Below are 15,950 nucleotides of genomic sequence, written 5' to 3' on the forward strand. Positions count from 1 at the left end.
CCCCGTTAGATAACCTCGCCGCGAGCTTCTTACGCGTATACGCGCCTTCCTATATCGTTAAAAGCTCGTAGTATTAGGTAGCTTATATAGAACGTAAGTATAAAAGCACGCTCTTATTCTAAATTAATCTAACTACAAATACTAACCTTTAAGCTTACTAAGTCTTTAACAACCTCTTCGCCCTTCGGTAGCTTCTTCCTTAACCTTCTTTAGCCTTAGCTAACTTATTCTTAATCAGATTAAGGTATATAAGCCGCGCCGCGGTATCGGCGTTAACGTAGTAATACTAACGTGTTTTAGACTCCTTTCTTCCCTATAGCTTACTATAGCTCCTATCCCGCGCTCTCCTTAAGGCGAGGAGTTAATAGCTTAGATAGACGCCCTTACCGTTACCTATAATTCGGCCGTATCTAATAACTTCCCGCGGCTCCCCGTTTGTACTAAGACGCGCCTTCCGGATATACCTACCGGATAGTTAGCCGGTTAGTAGACTCGGCTCTACGCCTTCTAGTTTAAAGTCTAGTTCTCTCGCGACGTTATTAAGCTAGACGATTAGATCGCGCTATAGTTAGCCCGTATCGCGCGCTAGTGTCTAAGGATCGACGGAGGAGCTAGATTCTTTAAGATAATTTATATACTCCCTTTACGCTATAGCCGCTTCTAGTTTAGCGGCGTTCTAAAGCTAGTAGCCGCGTTAGACTCCGACTTCGACGTTTTCGAAGAGGTCCCTAAGGGCGGTATTCTAAGGTAGCCTATCGCTTTTAGACCGTATACCGTATAAACTAGGCTAGCGGCGATTGTCTTTAGCTACTATAGCGGCCGCTCTAGATCTACGCGATACGTATAAAGCTGCCGTTCTAAGGGCGATACCGAGCGTCCGCTAGGAACCTTTACTAAGTACTAGTAACTTAGCCTACCGAGTAGTAAGCTAGAGAAATACGACTAGGAGGATCCTAAGCCTAATACTATAGACGACTTTACCTTTATCGAGCGCGGCGGCTATACTAATTGTTTCTAGACTAGTAAGTACTCTACCTACGACCGTAGCCGGTCTCGTACTAAGTCTAGCTATACTAAGCGGTCTTCCCGGTTAAAGGACTCTAAGCGCCTAGGTACCCCTAGTAAGGTAGCTAACTTCTCTAATCTTCCCTAGGCCTACGATATTACTTAGGTTACGGAGTCTAGTCAGTTCTAGAATACTAAGTTTAAGTATCGTAATCTAGCTTAGATTAACGCCCCGACCCTAGCTATATATAGTCTAGTCTTCTAGGTTAGTCGTAAGCCTTATACTACCCGCGATACCGCTAGCCGCCTAAAGGCCGCGTTAAAGGCTAACTTAGCTTACGTCTACGCCTTTGTTCGCGAGAACGCCGAGACTAATACGAATAGACCTAGCTAGGAGGAGAACACCTTAGATAAGGAGGACGACGGCTTGTTCGTATTACTAACTAAGCCTAGTAAGTCCGCTAGTATACCTAAGGTACCTAGGAAGCCTCCGGGTAAGAAGCCCGTGTCTTTAGCTAGTAAGAAGTCCGCGGCCTTAGCTAAGAAGAAGTCGGCTTCTAGGACTCGGCGTAGCCCTCGGTAGATATCGCCGCGCTATACCCTAGACCGTAACGAGCCGTAGGAGGGTCTAAGCGATACCTCCGACTACGTTAGGTAGCACCGCGAGATTCCGGTATAGACGCCTCTCCTAGAAGACTCTAAGGGTAAGGGCGAGGCGGTCGTAACCTCGCCTACGGTCTACGGTCGTATAGCTAGTCCTCCCGTTCTTCTAGTAGCTAAGCGCTTTAGGCGGTTAATCGCGACTAGACGTACTTTACGATTCGGCTCGATTACCGAGAGGCCGAGAGGGGCTAAAGTTCTATCTAGCTCCTTAGCTCGTTCGCCTATACCGATAATTAAGGATAATGATAGAGAGGATAATAATAGAGAGGATCTAGAGGTAGTGCCTAGCAATTTCCGGTTCCTAGGTTAGAAGTAAGGCTCTAAGTATTAAAAGGTGTTCGTAGCGGAAGCTAGCCTTAGGATATTCGTAGATAGTTGTGATAAGTCGAGTATAATAGTCGAGGTTATAGTAGTTAAGAGTAGTAGACTTACTTTTTTGCTTGTCCTATCTAGAGGGCTTATTCTACCCTTATTTATATTCGATTATAGACTCCTAGAACCTTCTATACTACGTAATCTATTACGTAGTATATTCATAATAAGAAGCGGATTTGTAAGAAGTTATATCTCGTAGATTCTATTAAATTCTATAGCTTGTCTTCTAGACCACCTAGAGCGTTCTAGATTTTAATATAATTAGAACATAGCTAGTTCTAAAGATATTATAAGCCGGTAGTCCGGCGCTAGCCTATTACGGCCTAGACAAGCATTTCCGTACGATCCTAGCGATACTAGAAGCTTACGGGTTGTTAGAATCTATCGGATTTGATAGTCTACCGCTTTATAATAGTATCTCTCGCTAAGTAGCTATATAAAGCTTATAAACTAAAACACCCCTATAAGCTTTATATTGATACTACCTATTAAGGCGAGAATACCTTTCTACTAAGGGGTTTTTAGGCTAAAGAGACGACTCTCTCCTTCTTTAGGTAAATAGCCTATTTCCTATACTCTTTTCTAAAGTATAGATAGCTATAAGGTATTAATTACGCGCGAGTTTAAGAGAGTCTATAGGATATACCGTCCTCCTAGTCGGATATAATCCTTAAGCTAGGTTAAAGACCTCTTCTTAACTATAGGAAAGCTTCGCTATAGTTATTCCTTATAGACTTAAAACGTCGTTCCTAATTTTTTAGGATTAAGGTACTTTTGACGGGGGTAACCCTACCGTTTTAGCGACTTTACGCCTTAAAACCTTAAACGTTTCGGTATTCCTATCCTTATAAGGTAGGTACATACTTTGCTATTTCTGGATAATTCTAAGCTCTTAAGTACATAATAGTACTTTAGCTCGAATTGCCTCTTAATATTACTTTATAAAAGTAATACGTTAAAAACGGCTTATTTTAGGGTTAATAACAGCTCTTTACCCCACTAGACTACAAAACCTTTTAGGTATACTTAAGTAAAGTATCCTAAATCTCGGTTAATAGTAGTAGGATTAGCCGTTATTTTATAATCGAATTTCTAAAATTCGAAAATTATGACTTTCTCTAAAGGCGTCCCTCTAAAGAAAAACAATGAAAGTACCAACTAATTACTATTACCCTCCACTAAGTTCTAGGATTAAGGCCTATACATAGCTCTATAATTAAGGGCCGTTTTACGCCAATTAACGCCTTATAGAGTACTTCGTCTCGTTAAAAAACCTTTAATAAAGGAAAAAGAGTACGAAGGTTTTCTAAACTAACTAGTCTCGTTAAAAACCTAGATAGGGATCACAACCTAAATAGGATAAAAGAGTACTAGTATGATATAAGAGCTAGCCGTAAATAAGGTCCCGTAGCCTCTTGAAATTCGGCGAGTCTAGAGCTTTAGTTAAAATATCCGCTATTTCTTCTTTCGTAGGGATATACTCTAGACTTATTATTTTTTCTTGAACGCACTCTCGAACTGAGTGATATTGTATATCGATGTGCTTTGTCTTAGCGTGGTGTTTGGGATTATGAGCTAGTTCTATCGCGGATTTAGAATCCGTAAGAATAGTATTAAGGCCCGTACTAATTCCTATCTCGAGATATATATCTCTTAGGAATAGGAACTCTTTTATAGTCTCTTCTAGGGCTATATATTCGGCTTTGCAACTCGATAGTGCGACCAATTTTTGTAGGATACTACGCCAACTTATAGGCGCTTTAGGTGCTATAGTAAAAATATATCCCGTAGTACTTTTTCTAGTCGTAAAATCACCCCCCTAATCGGCATCGCTATAGCCTAATAATAGGGGTGACGATTGCGCTTTATAGACTAGTTTTAGCTCGTAAGCCTTAGGATCGTTCAAGTATTTCTAAATCCTATTCAGGGCTTTAAAATGTGAGCTACCGGGATTAGAGGCAAATTTAGCCACTTGCCCTACGGCGTAGCCTATATCTAGCCTTGTTTTAGTAGCTAGATGAATTAAGGACCCTACTTCGGCTTGAAATAGCCTAGTATCCTCTAAACTAGCTTGTTCCTTATTCTTTTCTAGACGTAGGCTATTTTCTATAGGGCTACTAACCGGATTAAGACCTCTCTTATTAAATCTAGTAAGAATCTTATCTAAGTACCCTTTTGACTTAGAGTAATAGACTTATTTTCGCGATTACGCGTTACTTCGATCCCTAGATAGTAGTTTACGTCGCCTAAATCACTTAGTTCTAGCGACTTAGAGAGGTTATCCTTAAGTTCCCTAACTAGTCCTTCGTTAGGACTAAATATAAGCATATTGTCTACGTGGCACGTTATTATAATGCCCGTATTAGCGTTTTTAAACGCTGCCTCGTCTTTCTTAAGCGGAACAAAGCCTAGCTTTTGAAGTATAGACTTAAGGTATAAGTACTATTGTCTAGAGGCTTGTTTCAAGCCGTATAACGCCGTATTTAGACGGCAAACTCTCGGAGTATTATCCTCGAAACCTAAGGGCTGTTCAATATATAATTCTTTATCTATATAGCTATTAGGGAAAGCTAATTCAACGTCCTATTGCTTTATTTCCCAATTATTATAAGCCGCAAAATAGAATAACGAACGCCAAGTTTCGGGTCGACAAGTATTACTAAATGTCTCGTCGTAATCTACTCCGAATATTTGTTTAAAGCCCTTTACGACCCACCGACTCTTATATTTAATTATATTGCCTTTAGCGTCGGTTTTAGTCTTATAAACCCACTGTCCTTTAAGGGCTACGCGATCCTTAGAGAGGTTAACTAAGTCCCAAGTTTTTAGCTTATTTAAGTCGCCTATTTCGGATTTCATAGACTCTAGCCATTTGACTTTATTAGGACTAGTAATCGCGTCTTTATAAGTAATAGGATCGGCGGTCTGCCCGCTATAATTAGCGAGTAGCGCTAGCTCGTCTTCTAATCCGTCGTCTTCTAAAGTCTTAAAACTATTAGACTCTAACAGATTATTAGAAATTAACGGGTGATTAGAAATCAACGGGCCGTCTAATTCCTTATTTGCCTCTATAGATATAGGGTCTACGTTGTCGTTCGTATTTTCTAGAGGACTAGAACGAGTAGTATTAGCCCCATTTTGCGAATTTATAGAAGGAGTAGCGCTAAAATCGCTATTATCGAGGTTGATAGCGGGACTAAGAGCCTCTACGCTTCCGGAAGTATTTCTCCTAGACGTATCTAAGCGTAGTCTCTTATTACTCGGCTCGTTTTGCTTCGTAGCTATTTTATTTCGTTCGCTAGAAGCTGTAATATCCTCGCTAATTTTTAAATTATCGGTTACCTCGAATTTACTAACTATAGCGGGTTCTTCGGATTGAGGACTATTTAAAAAGGTTCCTTCTAAGACTCTTACGTCTCTAGCAAAGACTACTTTTCTAGAGTCTAGATCTAATAGTTTATAGTTACCGTAGTCGGTATAACCTAATAGAATAGCCTTTTTCGCCCTAGTTTCGAGTTTCTTAGGACTCGGACTACGATAATAGGCGATAGATCCAAAGATTTTAATATTATTAAGGTCGGGTTTAGTCCCGTACCTAACTTCGTACGGGGATTTAAAGCCTAAGCTAGAATGCGGCGTACGATTATAGATAAAAATCGCCGCTAAAACGGCTTCTCCCCAAAAAGATTTAGGTAGCCTAGACTTGTATAACATAGCTCGTACTTTAGACATTATAGTACGATTAGGCCTTTCTATTTTAGCGTTTTGCTCCGGACAATACGGCGCGATTAGCTCGCGTATAATACCGCTATTCTGTACTAGTTCTTCGAATTCTTTAGTTAGAAATTCGAGAGCATTATCCGATTTAAGGATCTTAAGCTTAGGCCTTTTATTATCGGCTACGCTATTAGACGAAGAATTCTCGGTACGTAATTTATAGGCATAAAAAGAACGAAAAGCTTTGGACTTGGACTTAATTATATCCGCCTCTATAAATCGAGAGTAATTATCAATAAAGCTAATAAAATAACGAAGTCCGCGATTAGTCCTAGGCTCTATAGGACCGTAGATATCGAAACTAACTTTATCTAGGAAGGCTTCAGCTTTCGTGCTTATATTACTTATTTTATTAATTTCGCGCGTAAATTTCGCCCTAAGGCAAACGTCCCAATTTACGAGCCTAGGATCGTTTTTGTCTACCTTTACGCCTAATTTTTCTAAGGCGTTAGGATTTATATGTCCTAGTCTTTTATGCCAAATTAGCGAATTATTCTCGCTATTAGATAGGGTATAGAACGTACCCTCTTCGTCTTTCGAGTCTTTAGGTAAGCTATTATTCGGAGAATAAACGGCTAACTTATATAGCGATTTGTCTTTATTAGCCCGCGTTATAAGGGCATTATTTTCGCTATACAAATCTATAACGCCGTTCTTAAGACGGGCATAGCAATTACGAGTATCTAATTGCGCTAGACTTATAAGATTTACGCCAAACTCGGGTGTATAAAGGCAATCCTTAAGAAGAACTACCTTATTAGTGTCTTTAAAGCGCATCTTTGTATCTCCTTGCCCGTAGGAGACTATTTCCCGGCGTTACCCCACCGTAATACGGTAGGTAGTATCCCGGAATGTAGTGAAATAGTCTCTATTTGCTATAATATGCCGGGAAGCGCCCGAATCTAGAATGAAATCGGTACTTTTAGCGCTTTTATCGCGATTATTATCGCTATTTACGCTTAAAACGGCGGTATTATTTAATTCTTCGCCGCCCAAGTCCTCTATACTAGAGAATAGTACCTCGACTTTACTAACTTTGTTAGAGTTAGCAAATAGCGCGTCGCTATCCTCCTTAGAATCCTTATCCTTTTCCTTAAAAGTCTTATTTCTTAGATTAGGATTCTTCTTAAAACACGTAGATTCGATTTGTCCCTTTTTATCGTAATAAGAATATACTTTATTCGAATTAGCGTGTTTAGGACCTTTATTTCCCGGCCGTTTAGGCCCGTATCTCTTAGACTTTCCTTTAGAAGAATTGCCGACGAATAAAGCGCTATCTTCCTTATCTTTAGCGCTATATCTTCGCGATTCGTCTAGTAAATTACTAAACAATTCTTCGAGAGAATAAGCCTCTATATTAGCTCTTGGGCTTTGACTGATAGAGGTAACAAACGACTCGTATTCGTCCGCAAGATTATTTAAAGTCTACGCTATTATAGCGGTCTTAGGCAACTCGACGCCTTTAGATTTAAGGTCGTCGTATAGACGGCAAATCGTAGTTATATATTTTTCTACCGAGTTATTACTCTTAGAGAGCGTAGTATTAAATAGCTCTCTTAAAAGTAAGAACGAGGAATTAAATCCTTTAGGACTATATAAGTCCTCTAAGGAAATCTACGCTTCTAGGGCCGTATTCTTATTTTGAATTTGTAGAAGAGGCCCGTCCTTAATAGATAATATTAAATAGGTACGAGTCGCGTAGTAGTAGAAGACGGCGGATTATACGAAAGACGAAGAAGGACCTAATAGGATAGCGTGTATCTATATATAGTATCGCCGGTATTAGTATAGGTAGATGCTAGGTGTCCGGATGTTTACTAGCCTATAGGCTAGTAAACCCTAGTTACGTGATCTGGTTATATAATACACCTATACCTATATACTTGTCCTACGGCCTATATGCTCTTAACACTCCCACTTAGGCTATATAGTCTCCTATAATCCCTTTACGTAAGCTAGAGCTACCTTATAAAGTTTTGAAACTACTAGCTATTAAGGGGCTTTATTAACCTATTAGTAGCTATGTCCTTTATATAGCAGTAGTCTACTATAATCTTCTTCTACTACTAGAGATGTCTAATATAGTTATATATAACATCAATATGCTTTGACCTTTTATATATATAGGCATCTTTAATAAGTGTCAAAGCGGCTTAGTTGTTACCTATAAGCTTGACTAGCCTTAGCCTATTAACAGTGCCCTTACTTGCCCTTATACTCGGCTAGAAAGAGCTCTTTCCTACTAGTTCTAGGCACCCCATTTCCCTAAGGATAGCAGTAAGAAATTGTGACTGCTTTACGGCCACGTTCATAGCTATAAACTCAGCTTCTATTATTGATGTTATAACAGACTTCTGCTTCCTACTTATCTAGGATATAGGTGATCTATAAAGGAACTATACGTATCCTAGAATTGAGACTCTATCCACTTTGTCTATAGCGTAGTTAGAGTCCGAGTATCCCTAGAGATTGCCCCCTCCCTTTCTATATATAAGACCTAGGTCTAGGTACGACCGTAGGTATTAGGAGAGCTTCTTTAAAGCCTTTATATACTACTACGAGGGATCAGCAACAAATAAGCTAATTCTTCTAAGGGGGAATGCGAAGTCTGGCCTTGTCATTATTATTGGCTACATCTAGGTACTATTATAGCTCTAGTAATCCTGTTTGTTACACCTCTTATCTATAGGTGCCGTAGGTACTAAATGCTCGTAGCTCTCTATAGGTAAGTAGGTTAGCGTAGCCTTCTCTCTAGCTATATTTATCTTAGCTAAGTTAGCGTAGACATAGTGTCCTTAATTAAGCTTCAAAGTGCCTTAGGACCTATCTCTTATAATCCTTATTCTAAGGATCTTCGTAGGTTTACTAAGATCTTTAATCTTAAACACTTTTCCAAGCTTAGCCTTAAACTACTAAACATCTAATAGCTTCGGAGCTACAATAGGTATGTCATCTATATAGGTAAGGACTATAAGGTCTCTATCTATATAGATAAGTAGGTATAGATCTACCTAGGACTAGGTAAATCTAATCTTCTCTAGCTTTATAACACAGAGCTTGTTCTAGTCTCTAGCTGCTTGCTTAAGCCTATAAAGGCTTCGTAGGACCTTAAACACTATATTTAGAGGTGCTTTAACCCCTAGGGGTAGGATTATATAGATGTCTTTAAGAAGGCTGCTTTAGGTAAAAGCATTATTCACATCTACTAGGTGTATCTTAAGATCTCTCTTATGTACTACTGCTATAAATACTCGGAGAGTATTATGTCTAATAGTAGGTACAAAGGTCTCTTCAAAGTCAACCCTATATTTCTATAAAAACCCTCTTATAACTAGTCTTGCCTTGAACTTCTTAATAGCTCCACTAATCATTCTTTTCATATCAAAGACCTACCTAGAAGTAATTAAATTCGTACCCTTTGGCGGTACAACTGCTTCCTAGGTGTTATTGCTTACTAAGGCAATAAGTTCGTTCTCGATTGCCTCTCTCTATATATATCCCTATTCGGGGTCTCCTACGGCTACCTTATAGGACTTTAGGATTAGCACTTCCTACTAATAGGCTATGGCCTGCCTAATAGCAGCAAATGTATATTCTTCTACGTCGTTCAGAATCTCCTCTACCTAGCTTATTGTAGGGTCTAGATAGAACATCTAGGCGATAAGAGCCTATAGTGTTTAGCCTTATACTCTTTAGAGTTATCATCTCCGTCCCCCCTTAACCTCTTATTACCTACAACCGGAGGTGGCGCTAGGTGTTTAGATAGGTCGAACTAAACGACATCTTCTTTTTCTTTTATTAGAGTACCCTAATCTCCAAACTTCTGGTATTCCCTCATGTCCTTTAGGGGAGGGGGAAGTTATATAGACAGCGGTTGCTATAGTATTAATGACTCGGGTAGGTTCTGTATAGATCCACCGTTATCGGCCTTCGACAGTAGTGAAACCGCCTTAATATTTTCTCCTAGCCTTCGTAACGGTGTTTCTAATAATCCCCTATCGGAAAATTTCGCCCTAAAGGGCTTCCTCCTAATAGGATTGCGCTATAGCGCTCGACTCGGCTAGTTAGTGAAGGTGATACCAAGATCTATATCTCCCCCCTTCTTATTCGTAAACTAGTTGACGTGACTATACGCTTTTATAGCTTTTATGTCGGGATCCTAGAACAGCCGTTATTTTGTAGTGTTTTCTAAGTAGCCTATAAACACGGCTTCTTTTCCTCGGTTCATCAACTTGTCTCTCCTCAAGCCTTAAGGTTGGGCTCTTAGGTCTATATAGACTATAGCTTTGCATCCCTAGACGCGGAAATGGTCGACTAACGGTACTTAGCTAGTAAAGGCTTCTTCTAGTAAAAGAGCAATACTATTAATAATCGGACCATTAGGCAGTCTGTTTCTAATCATAGTCTATGCTTATAAAGCTTCTAGCTAGAACTTAACTAGCATACTAGAGTCTTTAAGTATAGCCCGGACTGTGTTCTTAGAGGCTTGAATTGACCTTTCTATAGGTCTATTCTAAAGAGAGTTGTAGGCATTAGTTGTGTCTATCTGAGTGCCAAACTCCTTCTCCCACTCTTTTAGTAAGGCGAGAATTTCCTTTGTACTATTACTACGGATCGTAGACAGAAAGCACCTTGACTGCCGTTCTGCCTAGACCTTCTAATCCCGTAGGGCTGTAGGAGCGTCGCTCCTAGCCTTCAAAGGGATTACCTACTTCTTCCTAGAGAAGTTGTCTATAATCTCAAGCCAATATTTGTATCCTAGCCTAGAGACTGCGCCCTCAAAAGGCCCACAGATGTCAATAGAGATGAGGGCTAGCCTCTCCCCTTTCCTCTCTATAGCAGGTCCTTTAAACTTCCTTATGTTTATAAGGGAGCAGACCTTACAATTCTAGTGTTTAGAAGGAACAGGAATAGGATCTTTCTTATTAGTAACTCTATATAGGTTTCTTAGCAGTCCCTTGCTAAGGTATATACATCTTCTATACTATAGCTCCTACTGATCTTCGGACTTAGTATTAGCCATAGCGGTACCGTTACGTTCTTAAGAGAGTATGCTAGTATACTATAGCTCAAGAATTTCCGAGATCGAGTAGATAAACGGTACTCCTCCTCGAAGTTTGGTCTAGACAACGGGTTTACTAGACAAGGATTTTAGGGTGAAACTGGGTAGTTAGACAGCAAACTATTAGCTAAACTGATTCCACGAAACAAGACTAACTCTAAGGCTAGGAACAAACAGGACATTTTCTAAGACAATTTGCTTTCTAGAAGGACTACCTATTACTACACTTCCTATATATATAGCTTGTAGATAGCCACCCCTAACCTTGATCCACTTCCTCTTTTGAAGAGGCTTTAGTGTCCTAAATAGTGAATCTTGGTCAGTTATATATAATGATGCATAAGAGTCAAGCAACTACTCGGACGAGGGGTACTTGCCTTTAGCTTCTATAGTAGAATAGGCAACCTTATTAACATCATCATCTTCTAATAGTATCTTAGAGTCTGATACGTCTTCCTAGGTCGTATAGGCCCTTATAGGCTTACTAGAGGAGGCCTTTAGCTTACGGCTCTCCTTTATCTACTTTGTAAGGTCCGTCATCACCTTAAGGACATTACGAAGGTTTAGTAATAATGACCTCCTACGAGGTGGTGACGGTTGTCTCTTAGTAGGGTAGGTAGCCCTAGCTAGTTTGTCCTTGTTCCTAATAGCCTACTAAGCTGTAGAAAGGTGTAGGCACTTGCTTATAAAATGGTCACTATTATAGAGATGGCACGTGAGCTTGCCCTAGAAACCCTTCTTAGCGAACATAGCTATCCCTTAATAAATCATTGATTCTTGCTTCTCCCTAAGGATTGTAAGAATGTCTTGTAGTGAGAGATTCACCTAGGTATCAATTGCATCGCGAATTGAGCCAAATGAGTCTAGTAGAGCTACTAAGAGTTGCTAGATCTTTCTGTCCTTAGTCTTGATGTCTTAGAACTAAGGCGAGATTGAAATAGCCCTCCTTACAATTGAGCTAAGCTCCTACTAGGCGTCATCTATTGACTAGTCCTCTATCATCACGAAATTAGTGTATTGCTAAAGCAAACTTCTTCTAGTAGCGAGAAGTCTTCTCTTATATTTGGCTTTAGCCTATTCCTATAACTCCTTTATATACCGGATCTCGTATATTATCTCTTAGTCATCTGTTAACAGATAGATATACATCTTATATAGGGCCGTTACATTATACCGTCTATACGATGCCTTCCTTATCGCTTAATCTTAAGGAAGGGATGACTCCGATAATATAGAGGGTGTCGCTATAGATAGGATTGTAGCGGGAATGTCCGTAATAATGTCTTCGAGGACCTAGTCAACCTGCTTTAATACCAGGTATATTCTTATTAGCTTGAACTATATTTCGTAGTTCTCTCTTATTAGAAGAGGTGCTACTCTCTTTCTTATAAACCCAGTCTCGTTCTCTATTTTTGTAAGTTAAGGGATAGGTTAGCTACCCTTAGGTAAAAGGATGTATTCGGTCGTACGAGATCGGATCGAAATAGGATAAACCGAACGCGAGGTTAATAGCGGAGAGGATAGCTATCCGCCGGGAAGAGGAGGAAAGTCGAAGGATCGTATTAGTACTAAGACACTATAGCGTAACTCTCTTAGTAGAGGGGGTTTCTAAGATACTACGGCTCTCTTAGAATAAACAGTTAGTCGATACGAACGCGATGTACGGAGAGCGACTCTTCTTAGTAAGCTCGCCTACTTATCTAAGGTATTAGTATAGGCTCCCTAACTTAGAGTCTAATAGTGCCTTACTAGGCTCTTTTACGTCTTATATATACCTATAGCACGGCTATAGCTTCCTATATAAGGTGGGTGCGGCCTCTAGTCTACCTTTCTTTTGTTCTAAAGAGGAATAACTCTAATACGACTTTGTCGAGGGTGAAATACCGAGTTACTAACCCGGGCTTATAACCTGTTAAATAGGTACGAGTTACGTTATAGTAGAAGACGGCGGATTATACAAAAGACGAAGAAGGACCTAATAGGATAGCGTATATCTATATATAGTATCACCGGTGTTAGTATAGGTAGATACTAGGTGTCCGGATGTTTACTAGCCTATAGGCTAGCAAAGCCTAGTTACGTGATCTAGTCACATAACACACCCACACCTATATACTTGTCCTACGGCCTATATGTTCTTAACAGATAACCTAATAATAGCGAGCGCTTTGTTTTTAATTTCTTTATCGTCCGTAATAGGTTCCTCTATAGCCTTATTTAGGCCTTCTTTCGTAAGGTACGCTTTTATTCTTAGGGCCCAAAATTTATAATTAGATTGGCCCCTTAGACGCGTAATATTAAATGTCTTATCGTTAAAAGACATCTTTAAAAAGCGTCCTTTAGAAAGTAAAGAGCTTTATTTAAAAATTGCCCTTTCCTTTTATAGAGAGATAGGCACAATACTTTAGCTACTTTTGCAGGCTCCCGCCCTCAGATTTCGCTATCTTTCGTCCTAGCATATTAGTATACGGATTGCTAGTAGGTTCCTCGTAAGGATTTTATACTACTAGTAACGCCAAAATTCCTAATCACTTAGGATAGCGCTCCGAAGGGACTTTGTAACGCCATAGGCTCTCTATAGTCAGATTCGTCGTATATTCCCGATCCGGCAACAGGTTGGTTTGAATTTTGAGGTCGTAGGGTTGTCGAGTTATCGAATTTACGAAGTTGTAATAATTATAGTAAGTCGCAATCCTCGTAGCTTCGAAATGCGGGGTACTTCCGTAAACGGAAGGTTTGCCGAGACTAGCGCTGATTTTTCGCCGGGATGTTAGGATATCCGGGGTGTTTCCCTTTTTAGTATAGCCTGCTTATTTATGACACGGGAAATCCCTGTCTATGTCGGACCTTCTAGTAGATTCGCGCGATTTTTGCCGTTTCTCATTTGTTTCCTCGGGTTTCTTCGGTCGCTACGCCGCTTGTCGTATATATAGGGCGTAGTTATCGTTCCTAATTGGTAGGGGCGACTAAGTTCCGTAGGCTAAGAGCTGATCCGGGCTCATAACCTATTAAAAGGTGTTCGTAGCGGAAGCTAGCCTTAGGATATTCGTAGATAGTCGTAATGAGTCGAGTATAATAGTCGAGGTTATAGTAGTTAAGAGTAGTAGACTTACTTTTTTGCTTGTCCTATCTAGAGGGCTTATTCTACCCTTATTTATATTCAATTATAGACTCCTAGAACTTTCTATACTACGTAATCTATTACGTAGTATATTTATGATAAGAAGCGGATTTGTAAGAAGTTATATCTCGTAGATTCTGTTAAATTCTATAGCTTGTCTTCTAGACCACCTAGAGCGTTCTAGATTTTAATATCATTAGAGCATAGCTAGTTCTAAAGACATTATGAGCCGGTAGTCCGGCGCTAGCCTATTACGGCCTAGACAAGCATTTTCGTACGATCCTAGCGATGCTAGGAGCTTACGGGTTATTAGAATCTATCGGATTTAATAGTCTACCGCTTTATAATAGTATATCTCGCTAAGTAGCTATATAAAGCTTATAAACTAATAAATAGACGCCTAAATAGTAGGTAGATTGTCCTAAGGATACGTTCTTCCTCGGCCTTCCTAAGGGCTTCCTAGCTAGTGCACTACTTAGTAGATTCAATGTTGGAACATTAAGACCTATATCACCTCCAGGCTAGTCCTTAAAGAAGTCTACATATATGTGTTGTTTAACAGCTCTTATGTCTTGTTCCTAAAAGAGCTAGGCTTTAGCTATGTTTTTAATATACCTAATAAACACTACTTCTTTACCCCTATTTATTAGCTTGTTACTTCTGACCTATTAAGGTTAGAATCTTGTGTCTATATAGACAATAGCTTTGTATCCCTAAACTTTCAAATGGTTGATGGTCGGTTTAATACTATCAAAAGCCTTATCTAGTAAAACCTTGAACCTATTGTAATCTAGGCCATTTAGCAGTTTGTTCCTTATATAAGTTTGGGCCTCTAGTACTTCAGGCCAAAATTCAACCGGCATTTTAGCCTCTTTAAGCATTGCCCTTATAGAGTCCTCTAAGGTTTATATTGACCTCTTAACTAGTCTATTCTATAGAGAGTTATATGCCTTAGTCGGCTCGAGCCTAATCCCTAAATCCTTCTCCTACTGCTTCACTAATACAATAAGTTCTTTTACATTGTCAAGTCTTACTACTTTTAGCTACGCTAATGATTTCCTCTCAACTTTAATCTTCTAGTTCTAGAGAGCAACTAGAGCATCTTCTCTTTTCCTAAGAGGAAAGGTCTACTTCTTCCTAGAGCAGTTGTTAATAATCCTAAGCTAGTATTTGAATCCTAGTCTTAAGATTAGTAGTAGGCTATATATGTCAATAGATATAAGGGCAAGTCTTTTAGGTCTTCTCTCTATACCTTTGCCTTTATACTTCTTTATCTTTGCTATTGAACATACTCTATACTAGTGAAAGCTATCCTTAGGGATAGGAATGGGTTCTTTTAAGTCTATTACCTTATAAAGATTCTAGAGCAAATTCTTCCTTAAGTATACAAATCTTCTATACTAAAAGCTCCTACTACTTTAGGTCGGTCTCTAATTAAGTAGTCACAAAGGCACTCTCTATTAGTAGTGTATATAATAAGTAATGTGCCCGTTCTTATAGGAGAGGAGAAATCTTATTAATAAATAGAACCCTCCTAAGGAGCTTTGTCTAGACAATAGTCTTACTAGAGGGGGAAATAAGAGAAAATAATAGAGGTTGAACACTAAACTGCTTACTAAACTAGTTCTATAAAACTAGGTTTACTCTAAGCTTAGGTATAAGTAGGATATCTTCTAAAACAACTTTTCTACTAGCTCTCCTACTCATCTCTACATTGCTAATATTAGTGGCTAATAAAAACCCACCTCCTACTTTGATCTATTTCTTCCTTATTAAGGGAGTAATAGATCTAAAGAGGCAGCTTTAGTCAGTTATATAGGATGAAGTACAGGAGTTAAGTAACTACTCTAACGAGGGGAACTTGCCTTAGACTTCTATAGTTAAGTAAGCTAACTCTTAGGCGGAGAAACCTTTTCCAGTCTTCTTTACTTTAGAGGTATAAGACTA

Source organism: Fulvia fulva, chromosome 6 (assembly GCF_020509005.1).
Source record: "Fulvia fulva chromosome 6, complete sequence".
NCBI classification, from domain to species: Eukaryota; Fungi; Ascomycota; class Dothideomycetes; order Mycosphaerellales; family Mycosphaerellaceae; genus Fulvia; species Fulvia fulva.